Source organism: Girardinichthys multiradiatus, chromosome 4 (assembly GCF_021462225.1).
Source record: "Girardinichthys multiradiatus isolate DD_20200921_A chromosome 4, DD_fGirMul_XY1, whole genome shotgun sequence".
Taxonomy (NCBI): Eukaryota; Metazoa; Chordata; class Actinopteri; order Cyprinodontiformes; family Goodeidae; genus Girardinichthys; species Girardinichthys multiradiatus.
Window position 1 is genome coordinate 8,618,339 of NC_061797.1, and position 18,564 is coordinate 8,636,902.

The following is an 18,564-nucleotide window of genomic DNA, read 5'->3' on the forward strand; positions in this document are numbered from 1 at the left end:
ATAAACCGGCTGAGATGCATAGTCTCGGGGCCATTTCCGCCTGTCGCAGGACAGCGTATAGGAGGCGCATTTCTGGAGAGACAAAAGCTCGCAGGCGAACCTTTGCTCCACAAGGCCATTCCCGGAAGAGCTTGAAAGCTGGAAATCTGTCTGATACGAGAAGATCAGAGGATTTATTTGCCGATCGAAGACCCCGCCACAACCGGTGCAGGTAAAAAACCTACAGAGGTTCTATGTCCAAGGAGATGAGTTTCCTCCTTGTGTATGCACTAAAGGTTCTTCATCTTATCCCCTCCTGGACGGATGAGAAGTTACAGTTTTTTTTTCTTCAGACCTGATCCCTCCTCAATCTGTGGAGAGAAGAAATCAACTTCAAAGTATCAAAGTAATTTCGTTATTTTCATAGTATACCGGATATGTGCATTTAGAGGTCTGGGCAGGATGAGGCAGTTAAGGTGATTTAGGATCACCTGTAGTTAATCTAAGGTATTAACTTGTTGCATGCAATACTGATGGAAGTGTTTAATGCTGAGCTGTGTTTTGATTTGCTGCAGAATCGTGGTTAATGTTTGACCGGCTGATCCCAAATCAGCCAGGAGTTAGAAGTTGGACTTTTAAAAGTTTTTCATTCAAGGCAGCTGCGGTGTGGGCCTTGCCCGACCACTCTTTGTTCCAGTTTTATTGCTGGAAATTTTCCACTGGGTTCCCACCTCAAGAGTTTATGACCCTTTGTCAAGATTTGGGGCGTTCAGCTGATAGTGGCTAAAGGGGCGTGGCCCCACCGTTTTATCAGCTGATCGCTGCGATCGAGACATCAACACGACAGGAGGATTTCTTCCCATTTAACCCAAATTACACATTTTGTCCATAAACTGCTGGTTTGATCTTCATAGACACTAATTGCATATATATATATTTATTTTATTATTATTGTTAGGTAGTCATTGTTATTCCCTTTGTGTAGAACGGTGCTTGTTAGTTAGGTGATGGTTTATGGACCAGAATAATGGTATATCAGGATTATTTGGCTTCAATAAATCTTCATATATATAATTAAGAGAAGCGTTTGTGTTTATTTCGTGCAAGAGAGATTTATCTGTCAAAACAAGGTTCAAGTTTCCCACCTTCGGTGAAGCGGTTGAATAAAGAGTGACAGTTTGTGGTTTTGGTTAATAATTTGTAATTATTAAAGAGCTTTGAGCCCATAATCACAACACCAGAGGATATCTCTGATTTCTATTTGTAAGTGATGATTTTTGGTTAAGAAATTAATATTTTTCAAATTATTATTTTAAATTATGATTCTTGATGAATATTAATTAATCAATAATCATATATTCCTTACAATCGCCCCCACACCTGAGTCCGAAGCATCCACTTCCACTGTGAACTGGGTGTGAGGATCAGGATGACTCAAGATGGGAGCAGAAGAAAACAGTTGTTTTAACTTACAAAACGCACCCTTGGCCTCAGAGTTCCATGAGAATGTGCGGAGGGTGGAGGTAAGCTTGGTAAGGGGGGCTGCGACTCGGCTGAAATCCCTGATGAAGCGTCTGTAGAAGTTCGCAAACCCCAAGAATCGTTGCAGCTGCTTTCTGTTCTGTGGTCTGGGCCACTCTGCCACTGCCTTGACCTTCTCAGGATCCGTCCGAATCTGTCCACTCTCAAAAATCAGACCCAAAAAAGATATGGATGAGGCATGGAAATCGCACTTCTCAGCTTTGACAAATAGTTGCTTCTCAAGGAGTCTCTGAAGAACAGTGTGAACATGTAGTGAATGTTGGTGAGGGTCCTTGGAAAAAATGTATATGTCGTCTAGGTAGACAAAAACAAATCGATTTAAGAGGTCCCCAAGGACATCGTTAATAAGGGCCTGAAAAACTGCAGGTGCGTTGGTGAGACCGAAAGGTCACCAAATACTCAAAATGTCCCAATGGTGTTCTGATTGCAGTTTTCCACTCATCGCCCTTCTTGATCCGAACCAGATGGTAGGCATTGCGGAGATCTAACTTGGTAAAGATGGTACTTTTTGAAGTATTACTTGTAAACAAAGCCATGCCGGTGACGATCATTGCTCCCATTGGACAGAAATGACGGGGACGGGACAGAGCACAGACCCAGAAATTTAGGAAAACAGCTGTAGACGTTCTGCATATTTGTGCCGTTATTACAATTGCAATATTATTGTGAGGGTGAAGAGCAGCTCATTCAACACAGATTTGGCAACGTTCTATGTATAAGTTTGGAACAGCATTGGAGAATGCCATGCCGAAGAAGATGGTGTGCTCTGCGTGCCCGGTCCCACATGCCCGGTGTTGCAACAATCAGCTGGCCAGGTGTGATTTGAGTATAACGTACACCTTTGCTATCAGCTACGGTGGCTTGTTAAGTCCAAAGAGACCTACGTTTTTTGCAGTTGGTTCAGAATGGGGCCGGTTTGCATTCAGACCATAAGCGAACCGCACCAGAGTCCGTTTGGAAGCAGACCAAAACGTGGGTCTCGGTCCGGTTGTTTGGTCCGGACCAGGGTTCGCTTGAATGTATTCACACCTGCACAAAAGGTCTGGACCAAGGAGGGAAACGAACTCTGGTCCGTCTAAAGCAGACCAAAAGTGGCAAGTGTGAATACACCCAATAACTCAAATGCAGAGTGAAACTAACAGTAAAATTACCTCTAGATGGATGGAAAACACAAAATAATAAACTAATGAGGAAAACAACTAACAACAACAAGAATTAGCCAAGACCTAAATAACAAAGTAAACAGTGAAAAAATTGTCAAAATACCAAAAAGAAAATATAAAATCACTAGCTTTGGTCGTTTCATACCCAACGGGTTGCCATCTGCCATGTTTTTTACCTATGTCAATTGATACAACTCTAACAACTGGCAATTTAAGGTTATTTTCATATATTCCACTCACAGTTTACCATAAAAAAAAAACAAAAAAAACCCAAAAAAACAGTTATATCGCTCTAACAAATTACTTTTATCTGCAGGAGGTCGCTCAGAATTATGGGGGTTATATTCTATCATATATCATAAACTGGTCAAATGGGGATCTGAACCAAACAAATAGAAAAAGGGTGGGATCAAAAGTCTTTAGAACATTATACATCAAATTTAATTGTACATGAGATTTAAGTAGTTGTATAGATTGTTTTCCTCGAAAGCATAAAAACACTATAAAGAGATAAATAACACTGCGACATTTTCGTAATATTGCCGGATTTAATTTTACTCCCCTTTAAAATACTTTTATTTTGATGCCCCAAATAATATCTTTGAAAACAATACAAAAATAATTTCTGTACACTCTTCTGATTTAGAAAACCTGTTCAGAAAATCTGTTCACAAAGCGGCAGGTTTGTTTTAAGTTACTACTCAAAAGTATTAGAAAGATCCTCCACAAGTGAGCTTCTGTGCTCAGTAGGTGTATGAATCCCAAAGGAACTGCCAGGAGTTTGCTGAAAACTGTGACTCGTACTTAGACATTGTTGGCTTGTTTAGCTAATAACTAAAAGTCATCTATAAAAGAGAGATCTGGACTGTCAGTTTCCTTTTTTCTATGAAAGTGATGAATATGGGTCTGGTTTGGGGACCAGTGGATTTCGTCTCTTCTTTTTGCAGATGACGTGGTCCTGCTGGCCCCCTCTAGCCAAGACCTACAGCATGCGCTGTGGCGGTTCGCAGCCGAGTGTGAAGCGGCCGGGATGAGGATCAGTTCCTCCAAGTCCGAGGCCATGATACTCGACCGGAAAAGGGTGGCTTGTCCTCTTCAGGTTGGAGGGGAGTTCCTGCCTCAAGTGGAGGAGTTTAAGTATCTCTGGGTCTTGTTCACGAGTGAGGGAAGAATGGAGCGGGAGATTGACAGACGGATCGGTGCGGCTGCCACAGTAATGGGGGCACTGTGCCGGTCCGTTGTGGTGAAGAGAGAGCTGAGCCGAAAAGCAAAGCTCTCAATTTACCGGTCGGTCTACGTTCCTACCCTCACCTATGGCCATGAACTTTGGGTCATGACCGAAAGAACGAGATCCCGGATACAAGCGGCTGAAATGAGCTTCCTCCGTAGGGTGGCCGGGCACTCCCTTAGAGATAGGATGAGGAGCTCGGCCATCCGGGAGGGGCTCGAAGTAGAGCCGCTCCTCCACCACATCGAGAGGAGCCAGTTGAGGTGGCTCGGGCATCTATACCAGATGCCTCCTGGACGCCTTCCTCGGGAGGTGTTCCAGGCACGTCCCACCGGGAGGAGGCCCAGGGGACTGCTCAGGACACGCTCGAGGGACTATGTCTCTCGGCTGGCCTGGGAACGCCTTGGGCTCCCCCTGGAGGAGCTGGAGGAGGTGTCTAGAGAGAGGGACGTCTGGGCGTCTGGTGCTGAGTCTGCTGCCCCCGCGACCCGGTCCCGGATAAGCGGAAGACGACGAGTACGAGTACGAGTACGAGTACGAGATGAATATATTGAATTTTTGGAGTTACAATGGACTTGTTAATCCACCTCTGTTTCTGTAAAACTAAAGCTATGACTCATTTGCAGGAGGTTTCATAACTACTTTACTTTTTCACAGTTTCTCATTATTTGACCACAAAATTCAATGTATTTTATTAGAAGTATATTTAGTAGACCATCATAAAGTTGCAGATAATTGTGAAGTAGAAAAAAAGCTAAACTGTTTTCAAAATGTTTTATAAAAAATACATATATTTATATTTACCCCTTTTTAGTCTAACATTCCTAAATAAAAGCCAATTCCGGGAATAGCTTTAAACAGAGAAGTCGCCAAGATGCCCATGGTTACTCTGGAGGACCTGTAGGGAAAAAACAACAGTGCACATCACCCTAATTACACAATTTTGACTGTTAAATAGGGTGGTGGCAGCGTTATGCTCTGAGAATGCTTTTTTTCAGCAGAGATAAGGAAGAACGGTTCAGACAAGTCAAGACCCAATCCAAGAATTTAGGCCTGGGCATGCTAGGTACTGGGGGGCGGAGGGGTGGATCAGAATTTTAAAACCATGTACCCTTTTTGTTCTATTTTAAATTTATGTCTGACTTTAAGTTGGTATATCAGTTAAAATCCAAAATAAATTCAAAAAAGTTTATGCTTGAGAAAAGAAGAACAGTTTCAAACGTTATAAATAACTGCAAAATGGGCTGTATTTTTACAGGCTTTGTGTATATCTGGATGTTGTTTGGTTTGTAATCCTGCTGGTTTGAGACTAATATCACCCCAACCCCCAAAAATGTATTATTCATTGGGTTAGGTGTTTTGATGTGGGGTATGAATGAGCTGGCAGGCGTCTCATCTGAAGCCTCAGGTAAAAAAGAAGGTGACTGCTACTCATCCCCTGCTGAGCTCTGTTATAAATGATCAATAACATTAAATTTCACTCCATCCTTGAATAATGTTGTGTATGTGTGATTTATTTTTAATGTTTGGGCTTTGCACGATATGATTCACAGACACTTAGCTTTAAGAAGCCCGTCAGCTCCAGGTTGCAGGCTCTTGTAGAGATGCCGCCTCTCTTGTCACCACCTTTGATCGTGATATGCATATTTCATGGCCAATGTAATGTCAATGAGTCCTGGACTAATCCACCTCAGCGCCACTGGGAGCACACCCAATGATAAGGGTGAGTGAACTCTAACAGACTAAGATAAATATTGTATTTTACGAGAGGAGGAGAGAAAGATGTGATGGAGCTATGGGACGCCAAGGCAACAGGCATGGGTAGCGGGGGTAAGACAGCAGGATGGACTGGCTGAAGAGAGGAATTTGAAGAAGGAGACAAAGAAGCAAGACATGGAGATGGAGCAATAGGAGAGGAACAATGAAAGTAGGCTTTGGTTAATAGAGGCCAAATCTTGCAGTCAAGAGACACAGAACACTGGTTGAGCTAAATTTCTGTCAGGTTAACACATTCCCTGCTGCGTTGACCCTAAAAACATAAGGATTCAAGTCAGCAGTAGCTTGCTTCAGATACCTTATAGACTGATCTCAGGTCCATAGAGCCATATGATCTTCTCAAACAACCAGGAGTTTAAATTAAAGTAAAACATTTTGTTTTATCTGCTGCATGTTTTAATCATTACAAATATGTTCTCACTAAGAGATCATGCATTTTCCAATATGGCCATGGAGAACAGATCCAAAAACAGCCCCGGTGAGCTGGCAAATGCCTCAAAACCATCACGCAAGCAAACAGCAGGGGTGCACTGGGACCAAATCCGCAGCTAGATTTAAAATTCATTCACAGGCAGGCAGGGGATGAAGTGTCCTATTTGCTGGTCAGATATTTACATACCCTCATCATTCCCATGAATTCCACATTAATTCTGGGGTTGGTAATGCATTTGAGCCATTCTGTTTTTAACTGTGGGATGATTATACCATATACAATTACGTATTTTTCCCCTGTTAATTTTTAGATATATACAGTACAGACCAAAAGTTTGGACATACCTTCTCATTCAAAGAGTTTTCTTTATTTTCATTACTAAGAATATTGTAGCTTCACACTGAAGGCATCAAAACTATGAATTAACACATGTGGAATTATATATTGAACACAAAACTGTGAAACAACTGAAAATATGTCTTATATTCTAGGTTCTTCAAAGTAGCCACCTTTTGCTTTGATTACTGCTCCTCACACTCTTGGCATTCTGTTGATGAGCTTCAAGAGGTAGTCACCTGAAATGGTTTTCCAACAGTCTTGAAGGAGTTCCCAGAGATGCTTAGCACTTGTTTGCCCTTTTGCCTTCACTCTGCTGTCCAGCTCACCCCAAACCATCTGGATTGGGTTCAGGTCCGGTGACTGTGGAGTCCAGGTCATCTGGCGCAGCACCCCATCACTCTCCTTCTTGGTCAAATAGCCCAAACACATCCTGTGTTTGGGGTCATTGTCCTGTTGAAAAATAAATGATGTCCAACTAAATGCAAACCGGATGGAATAGCATGCTGCTGCAAGATGCTGTGGTAGCCATGCTGGTTCAGTATGCCTTCAATTTTGAATAAATCCCCAACAGTGTCACCAGCAAAGCACCCCCACACCAAAACACCTCCTCCTCCATGCTTCACAGTGGGAACCAGGCATGTAGAGTCCATCCATTCACCTCTTCTGCGCCGCACAAAGACACGGTGATTGGAACCAAAGATCTCAAACTTGGACTCATCAGACCAAAGCACAGATTTCCACTGGTCTAATATCCATTCCTTGTGTTCTTTAGCCCAAACAAGTCTCTTCTGCCTCCACAGTCACCGGACCTGAACCCAATCCAGATGGTTTGGGGTGAGCTGGACTGCAGAGTGAAGGCAAAAGGGCCAACAAGTGCTAAGCATCTCTGGGAACTCATTCAAAACTGTTGGAAAACCATTTCAGGTGACTACTTCTTGAAGCTCATCAACAGAATGCCAAGAGTGTGCGTAGCAGTAATCACAGCAAAAGGTGGCTACTTTGAAGAACCTAGAATATAAGACATATTTTCAGTTGTTTCACACTTTTTTGTTCAGTATATGATTCCACATGTGTTAATTCATAGTTTTGATGCCTTCAGTGTGAAGCTACAATATTCATAGTAATGAAAATTAAGACAACTCTTTGAATGATGTGTGTCCAAACCTTTGGTCTGTACTGTACCCCCTAGGCTTGAGGTCCGGGTCATTCCAGAAGCTTTATCTTAGCCTGCTTTATCCATTTTAAAACACGTTTCGATGTGTGTTTGGGGTTCATTGTTAAATTCTGACAAAGTTTTACTCATCCGACCAAAACTGTCACCTTAGCCCCAAGCCTTTCATAAACTGGAAGATGCTAAACTCCAGTGTTACTGTAGAGTGTGAAGTGGGTTTCACCAAGAAATAGTTACCTCCTCCTAAAGCAATAATTTCAAGGTCTGCTGGAAGTTGTAACTACCCACTTGTCATTTTCTTGAGAAAAATGTTAAGAAAAATGACGAGTGATGGGAAGATTTTCAAATCAAAGAACTCTTGAACTATTATCAACCATGGTGGCGGTAGGATGCATCATGAGGGGCGGCAAATGCTGGCTGGCTGGCTGGCTGTCTGTCTGTCTGTCTGTCTGTCTGTCTGTCTGTCTCTCTCTCTCTCTCTCTCTCTCTCTCTCTCTATCTATCTATCTATCTATCTATCTATCTATCTATCTATCTATCTATCTATCTATCTATCTATCTAAGCAGGGACTAGTGGAAAAAGGGCAATAGTTTTTTTGCCTTTCTGGCTTTTCAATTTCGTTACTGGCTCAAGCTTTGAGCACCTCAGAAAGACACTCTCATGGAACTTCTGAAGCTCTTGTGGATTTTTATCTCATGATGTCTTGTCCAATCCCTCTTTACAAGCTCTTTGAAAGTGATGTGGCACCACAGAAATGATTACGGGGTTCTCTCTCCTCTTGGCAGGGAAGGAAAAAGGTTATGTGTTAATTCACAGAGAGAGGTTGTTTTTCATGTCCAATGATTACCCTTCTAAGGCCTAATTATGTCCCTGGGGACAACTATACTTTTTTTTCACCTTTTTTGCAACAATCTCTCCTGATTTTTATTTTTTTTATTTCTACTTGACTGCCTTACTCCTACTTTTATTCTGTCTTTTTCTTTTGTAATAGACTGTCTAGTTATATTTTCCTTCAGTGGACTTCCTTAAGTAACCCAAATCATCCTGAACCGTCTACAGTCATGTGCATAAGAAAATGAAACAAAGATAAGGCTACGCAGACAATTTGGTAAGGCATAACAGATTTTTTTCAGCAATAAGGCAGAAGGTAAGGAGACCAAAAGACAGACAGGTAGAGAAATAAATGATTTCCACTTCACTGAAACCCTCTCTCTTGATTGTACATCAATAGTTGGCTATCTCTCTGCTGCAGATGGACGTAAAGGGAACCCGATTCCAAGTCAGTCTGGAATCTGAATAAAACATGCTCCCTGCTTTACAGTTCAAGGCCACTATAAAGGCGTACAGGCCCCTCTAAACTTGTAGAAATGGGGCTCCGACTCAACAGATGCCAGTCTGGCATGCTGCTATGAGTAATGGGAGTGCGATGGTGATCAGCGAGAGAGCAAACACGACACCTCTGGGGATATAAACTGTGTTCCACTTTCATAAAAACACTTGGATTCAGGTTTGATGAATGAGGTTTAGAGAGTTTCAAAGAAAAAAAAAAACTTTGTTCCACTTTTTATTAAAATATAACTCGATTGTGCAAAAGCAGTAAGCAATATAATGGTGAAATGACTGCTAGAGATTTGGTAAAAAATAGGGTAAAATGTATTTACACAGATGAACAGAAAGCTTAATTATTAGAAAACATAAAAACATTTCAAACAAAAATACTGCTAAATGTAACCACAACCATGTTACATACAATAACAAGGTAAACATGGAAAGTCATAAAATTATATTTTCAGATTAGGTGTTTGGTATATAGACATAATCAAGTATACATTTCCAACTGGAGTATTTAGAGTTTATTTAAGCACAACTTTAGATCCATTTTTCTGTCTATTTAAGGTATGTGGCAGTAATGTAAACATCAGAGAGATCAAGTACAGATATCAAATATAGAGGGAAGACTTTCTACTTTAGCCAGTTGTGATCCATTCTATATGATTTTGGAAGTCAGATTTTCTGAGCTTCCAGTTCAAAATACAATAATAGCATTACCTGAAGCAAGAATGTCTATTGTTTCTACACTATTCAATATGGCTCTTACACATATCAAATATTGTGAAATTTGCAAGTATAAACTACTTAGTGCAACTTCTGATGATATGATCTTGATGATGATGATTATAAAACAGTGGCTAACAAACATGTAAACACTAAAGAAACATGTTTCTTTAGTGTTTAAATGCAAGAGAGAAATACATTTTTTGTGTCTTTCATTTATGAAAGTGATTAGCACCCTAACAATTAGCTCATCTCACTAGTTGCAAATATAACACATTTAATTTAGATGTCATGTCATTGGCTGATCAGAGCTAGCTGACTTTAAAGGTCAAGGGGTCTCATTTAAAAATGTGCCATAAGCACAAAACGAGCCTGAAACTACCGTACGTCACTTTCAACGCAAAAGTTGGGATCTATAAAAAAACAAACTTAATGGGAGAATGTGTGGTCCCTCACGCAAACTCTGACCCATGTGCACACTTGTTTTGAAGACAGGGAAACCAAATAAATAAAAATAGGCCTATAAGCCGACTTAAATCTTAAATCAAAGTCCACACAACATTTCATCACAGTTTTCTCACCATCACATTTCTCTCTCCGTTGATTATCAGGGTGATGTGCTCCACAGATTAACACAGAAATTGAGGTGTAAGGCAATAACACTGATTGCTGTAAGCATTTAAATACTGTGGAGACACTTATGTACAATGCTGCACGATGGATGCATTGGTACTGCTGGAAGACCTTCCAAATGAGAGTATTAGGAGGGAACACGTTTTCAGGGAGCGGGCTGCACAGTGGTGCAGTTGGTAGCACTGTTGCCTTACAGCAAGAAGGTCATGGGTTTGACTCCTGGCCGGGGGTCTTTCTGCATGGAGTTTGCATGTTCTCCTCGTGCATGCGTGGGTTCTCTCCGGGTACTCCAGCTTCCTCCCACAGTCCAAAGACATGCCTGTTAGGTTAATTGGTCTCTCTAAATTGCCCTTAGGTGTGAATGAGTTTGTGCTTGGTAGTTTGTGTGTTGCCCTGCGATGGACTGGCAACCTGTCCAGGGTGTACCCCGCCTCCTGCCCAGAGATTGCTGGTGATAGGCACAACCTTCCCCACGACCCACTATGAAAGAAGTGGTATAGAAAATGACTGATTGTCATTTTCAGGGATCACCAAGGTTTCCTGACCCATGATGATATCTGGCTAATATGACAATTTAGACTCCCTAGAGCATTGCTCTTGATTCTATGTAGTGAATTGGGCCCAGTATTGGAGAGACCAACCGACTGGAACCACACCATCCCTGTTCAGTTACAGGTGCCAACCACTCTGCAGTTCCTGGCAACTGGCTCTTACTAGTGCAAATTAACCGACAGACAGGGGTGAAAGTGAGCCAGTACGGTCCGGTACTATGTCAGTACGCAGTACCGGGAAGAGGGAAGAACGGCTGTCTGCTATGAAGCCATCATCCAGAACCAGTTACGGCTGCAAAAAACTCACGAGCACACAAAGATCAGATCCGCTACCAATAGGCAGTCTAAAACACAATTTAATCTGTTTATAAATATAGCTTTTTCCCCCTCATTCCAAATAGTTTCTGAACTGTTCTGCTATGCTGGAGCCTCAATGCTCTTGCTTTGCTTCTCTCTCCTCGGAGTTCGAGGCTTTTGTGAACGGCCAGCGTTTAAAACGAGCACCGCTACATTTAATGTCTGTCTGCTTGCTGCTAAATACCCCAGTTAAAAGCAAAGGGAGAGAAACTAGTTGTGTTTCATGTTATTTTGCTGAATTACAACAGCACAGTACAGCTCAAAAACACCGTTATGAACAGAGATTTCACATACACTACACAAGAGCACATGCGCGCTTACCTCCGAAACAGAATGGTTGCCAAGGAGCTTGGTGCGTTCGATTTGATGGACCGGGAGATTTTACACAGATGGTACACAGACATAAAAAAAACTGCAGCTTGCATTAGGACAGGACGAACAATAAATCACTTAGCATCTACAGACTTTAAAAAAAAAACTCGAAAACAACCGCACTGTCAAATGTTTTTAATTTAAATGAAATCAAAACTTGACCACAATGCAGAGAACAATAACTTCTTTGTTCAAAAGAAAAGACGGAAACTGAAGAAAAGTTATGCATCAGAAAATAGTTTCTCATTGTTTCATACATGGAAGTTCTTTAACAATAAAAAAAAAAAAAAAGCTGAGCGTCCGGGCCAGCTGAGGCCAGCCCACTGCCCCATAGACACCCAGAGACGCTGAGCGTCCGATGGGCGGGACAAAGCCCAGCATTTTTAGTTTGCTATTGAACTCACTGTTTAAAGCACTGTGAAGCTACGGGAATGAGTGAGAGGAAAGCCACGTCGTTACCAGTGATAAGAAGCTGATTCTGAACAAAATTGAGCGCGTTGTTGCGCATATTTAGTCAATGACATGTACACATATCAGTTTATATTTAATCACTTATTTTTTAACATTTTAGGGGAAGCTGAGCTTCCCTTGCAGTCTTAGAGCAATCGCCACTGCATGTATTTATGCCCCCATTGCCTCCCCAGCCCCCCCTCTAGCTCCGCCCCTAAGTACCGGCAAGAATTTAAAACTACTTTCACCCCTGCCGACAGGTATGTGTCTAACATAGTCAACATTTAATTCCACTCTCTACCTGAAGCAATTTGTGGTAACAATAACATCTGTGAAATTATCCATAGGTCCGGGATATCGCAGCCAGTGCTAAGCGCAATAATGCCTGCTGTTCTAAATGGCGCTGTTAATATGAGTAGTCGATACATCAGATTTCCCTACACTATGGCTGCCAAACTTCTTTGACCCTATGTTTTTTGGATACAATCTGGGTTAGCACACGAACATCCCTTTCAGACAGCTTCCTCTTGCGTTCACAGTTAATCCTATTGGATGTGGTTCGTAATTCTTGATGGTATGCTGACATTACCCTGGATACCGTGGCTCTTGATACATCACAAAGACTTGCTGTCTTGGTCACAGATGTGCCAGCAAGACGTGCACCAACAATTTGTCCTCTTTTGAACTCTGGTATGTCACCCATAATGTTGTGTGCATTTCAATATTTTGAGCAAAACTGTGCTCTTACCCTGCTGATTGTACCTTCACACTCTGCTCTTACTGGTGCAATGTGCAATCAATGAAGACTGGCTACCAGGCTGGTCCAATTTAGCCTTGAAACCTCCCACACTATAATGACTGGTGTTTCAGTTTCATTGTCCAACCCCTGTAACTATTTAAAGGCATCTGAGTCAGGATAAAGCAAGATAAATGTGAAAAATGCACAAAACCTACCGCTAGCACTACTGTTGTAGTGGACCATAAAGCTTGAGTATCCATGTGTTACAATAATGTCTCTTAAACCTTTGTTTGTAAAGTTTGTTTTTTCCTTTACAAAAAGATGCAAAGATCAGTTTAAAACTAAGCTGTTGACCTACATTTTCTATCGTTTCTAAAACATTTTAGGAACGGTTTGTCTCACCAAAATTGTTGCATTTATATGTAGCTTAGAATAGAAAGTTGTGTCACGAAAGATCTATTAATGTGTCTAATTCCTTCGTGACATGTGGAGCAGCAACATATGTTTTCCCCAAGGTGACTGGGTTGTACGTAACACCAGACCTTTTTTATCCTCAAAGCTATTTTCATAGTATTTTTTATGTTATGTAGTATTTTAATTTAATTAAATGACTGTGAGTTATTTTCATGTTTAACAGCAGATTAAAGCTACATTTAAAAAGGTTAAACAAATATGATTTCCTGCTTAAAGCTGGCTGGGCTAAGGTGTAAAGACATAGGCTCCTTTTTGTTGTCTATTGGCACTGCTGAACACATCCATATGAAGAATGAAAAGAATTTACTGCAATGAGTAGCTATGGAAAGGACATCATGATTTTACAGTAAGTTATAGTATTACAGTTTTTTATAAATATAGGAGTTTGTTTATTTTACATTAAACTTTAAATTTGCTTTAGCTTCCCCCACTGGAAATCTAAAAAGATACTAAAATCAAATACATTATTTATTTTGAAACCTCACAAAACAGTGTTTCTTAAGCTGCTGGTAGCCTCAGTCATCAGAATGTATCCTCTCAACCACAGAAAAGAGAAAACTTGTATTTTTTTCTCTAGAACCACTTTTTGTACTCCAGTTAAAGCTTGCATACTTTCATAAACTTATTTTGATGTTCACAAAGGCAAAGACGCTGTTGAGCTGAGCTTCAGGCTCCGCCTCTTTCTGGCTGAGTGCAGGCCTGGATGTGTCTCCCAGCCTGGTGGCAGCAGGCTGTTTGTCCAGGTGGAGATGATTAAATGAATTGTTTGAAGGTACTCACTAACACAGGAGCTGCTGACAATGTGTGAGAGGGGTGCTGGAAAATGGACACTGCAGGACTGAGAAAGCTTGGTTCAAGGAAAGGACGGAGCCAGTGAGCTGCGGGCTGTATTTGAATACATGTAGAAACTGATATTTAGTGCTTTAAATATATTTGTTTGACTTTTGAGTGTTTAATTTGGATATGTTCTACTTAGTTTCAAGAATAATTTATAATCATTTAAAGGGTAATTAATTTTGATCATAGTTTAATTGGGTTTTGCTTAACCCTTTTGTGTTTTCTTTGTGTTTAAGGTTTTTCACCTATTGTGGCCTTGACAACTTTCAAAATAAAAGATAAAAAAGGAAGAATTGATTATTGGTCATTGAGTGAAGTCCAGTTCAAAGTATTCTGAAGCAAGCTGTTTTTTCAAGTGGGGGAAACCTGCAGTTTAAACCAAAACACGGGGAACCACTTGACAGACGCAAAGGTACAGAAAGAAGGGATGGGTTAAGACTTTTGCACAGAATTGTACAGCTTGTTCTCTGTGGGGTTCTTGATAAGAACAGCAGAAACACACTGGAAGATTTAATCACTTACAGTGGCCAGATGCTGCCTACAGTAAAATTTTGATAATACAATGACATTTATTTAGTTAAATGTTTAAAATGTTTGGAAAAAAAAACATGTTTATGATTTTTGTTTTATTAGCAGAATTTTAGCTCCAATTTAAACTTGACATCTTCCCACAGTGCATCCTGGTGTCATTTGTCTCCCTGGTGAGCGAATCACATGTACCAGATCGTCAGACCAACCAGGTGATGTAAAAAAAAAAAAGCCCCCCAAAAAAAACGATTTATCAGGCCACCTTCTTCTATTATTTCATAGTCAAGTTCTTATGCACAAATGCCCATTTTTGGCATTATTAGCAGGGACAGGAGTCAGCATTGGTACTTGACACACTGTTTACTGTGTATTCTGGCACCTTTCTATCTGAACCAGTGTTAACTTTGTCAGCTGTTTAAACTACAGTAGCTTAATTGTTGGGTCAAACCACATCAACTTTGAGGACAAAATGTTCACTTGCTACCAAAGAAACTAACCACTAACAAGTGCCATGTTAAGGAGATATTCTGTTATTCCCTGCCAGTCAGAGGTCAAAATGTTATGCTTGATGTGTATACACTGTAAACCATGTGCCCTGCATGCTTTGTCTTGCAGAAAGGACTTTCATTCAGAGCAGGAGAACAACACAACTGCAAGGGTCACATTTGAAATTAGATTCATCCTTCTGATCTCTACAAAGGGATACGAGAAATAGAAGTAAATATAAAAGTATCCGAGTCCCACTTCAGTTTTAATTGTGCTCTTCTAGGTTTAGATGGCAGTGTTTTTTCTCTCTCTTTTCCAAATGCAGCTTTTGGAGAGAGTAAAAAGTGCAAACTGATTGCTGAGATGAATGTCCCATGAATTGGGGCGACAGGCTGTAGAGTAGAAAGGAAGAAAACTGCAACTGATTGGTTAAGTATGCAGAGTGCTCATGTGTCTGTAGTGTTCTGTTCTCCATGCACAGTACCTTCCTGAACCGGCTTCAATTTGTGTTTGCTGCATCTTGCATATCACAGATCTTATTTAGGGCCTGATCTACAAAAATTCGAAATAAGGAGCGCACAATTTCTTTTGCAAAAAAAGAAATAGGATGTGCAATAAGTTGTCATGTTGCGATGCGATCTGTAAAGATTGCATGTGCAATGGATAACTGGGGCAAATGTGGTGGAGACCGACCCATTTCAATGAGGAAATCTCATGTGCTACTGATTGTCACCACAGATAGTCGGAGAGCAGAGCCGCTGTAAAAGAAAGATGAAGTACGGAGCCATGGAGTTGGAGGTAATTATGATATAAATATAATAATAGTTAATCAGTTTTTCACAAGCACAGGGCAGGTTTTTTAAAATTTGTTTTTCTTTAAACGTCCTTTGGCTTCACAATGGTTTTTGAGTCTGATGGCTGTTAATGTTCAGTTTTGTCTGTTAAATAACATTGCCAAATATTTTTGTGTGTCACTTTGCACATACCTTTCAAAAGAACTAAATATAGACAGCTCCCGCAATAAGTTTCAAGTTTGATAAATTGCTTTGTGGGTGGTAAGGGATTAGACTTGCATATCCTCCTCCCATAAATTTGCACATTTGGGTTATTTTATGTTTTGCATATGCGTTAAGGAAAACATGCTAAGTTTGTGCTTGCTGTTCCACTGTGATATGATAAAATGAAGACGACTAGTGCCAAAAAACACATCTTTAAAATAAAAGATTGCTGTGGGATTATTTTCATATACACAGTTACTGTCCTGTTGAAGATTAACCAAAGATGTTCCACAATATATATTTTTTTAATCATGAAAGAGGTAAACAATGAAATTGTTTTTACTGACAAATGAATTATGTTTTATTTTATAGTAAATTTTTGTGTGCATGGATGTTTGTGTCTTTGGGGTTCCACCAACTTGAAGATTATCACAGTAAAATGAAACTGCATCACCACATCCTGAAAAATTACTTGTAAATGGTCCTCTGATGATGGTTCCAAATCAAGAACGTGTACCTTGCCCCTAGTGTTTTTTCATGTCCTTTTGTGAAAACAAATAATCTGTTACAGACTTTGTGACAGTTTGAAAAACAAAAAGAGCCTCTGTTGGATTTTCAGATTTGGAAGACTTTCATATTGGTTTATGTCTGCAGTGGTTACTACAACTGGTTATCAAGGTAAGAGGACCATTGTATTACCTTTCTTTCAGATGACTTGGATTTGGAGACTGTGAGAAAAAACATTGACTGGTGCAGTCAGAAATTTGCAAGCATTCATCAGGGCCATCAATGTGATAATTTTAACCTTTTGTTCAATCATTAAAGCTGCTCTTTTTACAGTGTTGAATGTTGTACCGCATACAATTTCGAGGATTTTTAAAAACAAGAATTGAATGTAGAACTTTAAATGTATTGTGATCAGAACATACAAGCTCAAATGCATAAATACATTATTCTATTAGATTTTCTTTACTTACATGGCCTAGATCTTGTTTGTGATCATGAACTGTTTATTGCTAAAATAAATAGAATTGTTTATCAGCACCTTCAGAATGCTTAGTACTTAATACAATGGGAAGACCACTAAACAGTAAAATTTTTAGGGAGGTGTAGGTTGATACAAGGCAACTGCTTTAACATTATTTGATTAAACAATTGGAAATACGTACAAGTTATTTGCTTATGTTACCCCTTTGGCAAGGTCCACATGAAGGCCCAAACTGTCAGCCTTTTGATAACAGGATAAGCCAGGCTATTCCAAAAGTCATTAACATCTCTAGTCAGACAAGACAACAACTGAGCTATTTTTGCCACTATGTCAAGATGTATGTTTTCGTTTCGTCAAACCCAAGAACACTTGACCAGGTGTCAAGCATGGTGATGGTAGCATAAAGCTGAAGATCTGTTTTGCTTTTAGTGGTACTGGCATGTGAATGGAATCATGCAGAAGAAAGACTGCTGTAAAATTATTTACTTTTATCTGAAATTAAAAATTAGATGACCTCAACTAAAACACCACTGATTCTTCCAATAGGGAATAACACATTTAAATACATTTGGTAATGGTTAAAATTAGGAAACATTAAGCTTTTGAAATTGCCTTCCAAAACCTCAACACTGTTAAGAGTGGCCAGTGAAAATGATCTAATTCAAATAAGCTCTACCTATCCTGCCATAAACAGCAATGAAATATCAAACCTACCAGCCTACAAAATGCTTGTGGCTAAAGTGTAACTGCCTAAAGAACATTTAGCCAAATATTAGTATATATACAGGGGTTGGACAACGAAACTGAAACACCTGTCATTTTAGTGTGGGAGGTTTCAGGGCTATATTGGACCAGCCTGGTAGCCCGTCTTCATTGATTGCACATTGCACCAGTAAGAGCAGAGTGTGAAGGTTCAATTAGCAGGGTAAGAGCACAGTTTTGCTCAAAATATTGAAATGCACACAACATTATGGGTGACATACCAGAGTTCAAAAGAGGACAAATTGTTGGTGCACGTCTTGCTGGCACATCTGACCCAGACAGCAAGTCTTTGTGATGTATCAAGAGCCACGGTATCCAGGATAATGTCAGCATACCACCAAGAAGGACGAACCACATCCAACAGGATTAACTGTGGATGCAAGAGGAAGCTGTCTGAAAGGGATGTTCGGGTGCTAACCCGGATTGTATCCAAAAAACATAAAACCACGGCTGCCCAAATCACGGCAGAATTAAATGTGCATCTCAACTCTCCTGTTTCCACCCGAACTGTCCGTCGGGAGCTCCACAGGGTCAATATACACGGCCGGGATGCTATAGCCAAACCTTTGGTCACGTATGCCAATGCCAAACGTTGGTTTCAATGGTGCAAGGAGCACAAATCTTGGGCTGTGGACAATGTGAAACATGAATTGTTCTCTGATGAGTCCACCTTTACTGTTTTCCCCACATCCGAGAGAGTTA

General features: G+C 40.4%; 1 long non-coding RNA gene across 4 annotated transcripts; it reads left to right on the forward strand.

Annotated features, from left to right (window-relative positions):
- The first annotated feature begins 14,027 nt into the window (after positions 1-14,027).
- LOC124867544 lies at positions 14,028-17,143 on the forward strand. Of its 4 annotated transcripts, none has more exons than XR_007038094.1 (7): positions 14,028-14,136; positions 14,337-14,512; positions 14,775-14,840; positions 15,244-15,345; positions 15,440-15,542; positions 15,853-15,912; positions 16,823-17,143. It is a non-coding gene; the product is annotated as an uncharacterized LOC124867544 (long non-coding RNA). The 4 variants fall into 4 exon arrangements; XR_007038093.1 differs by having other exon boundaries at positions 14,039-14,164; XR_007038096.1 differs by lacking the exon at positions 16,823-17,143 and adding an exon at positions 16,732-16,790 and having other exon boundaries at positions 14,039-14,164.
- Positions 17,144-18,564: the final 1,421 nt, after the last annotated feature.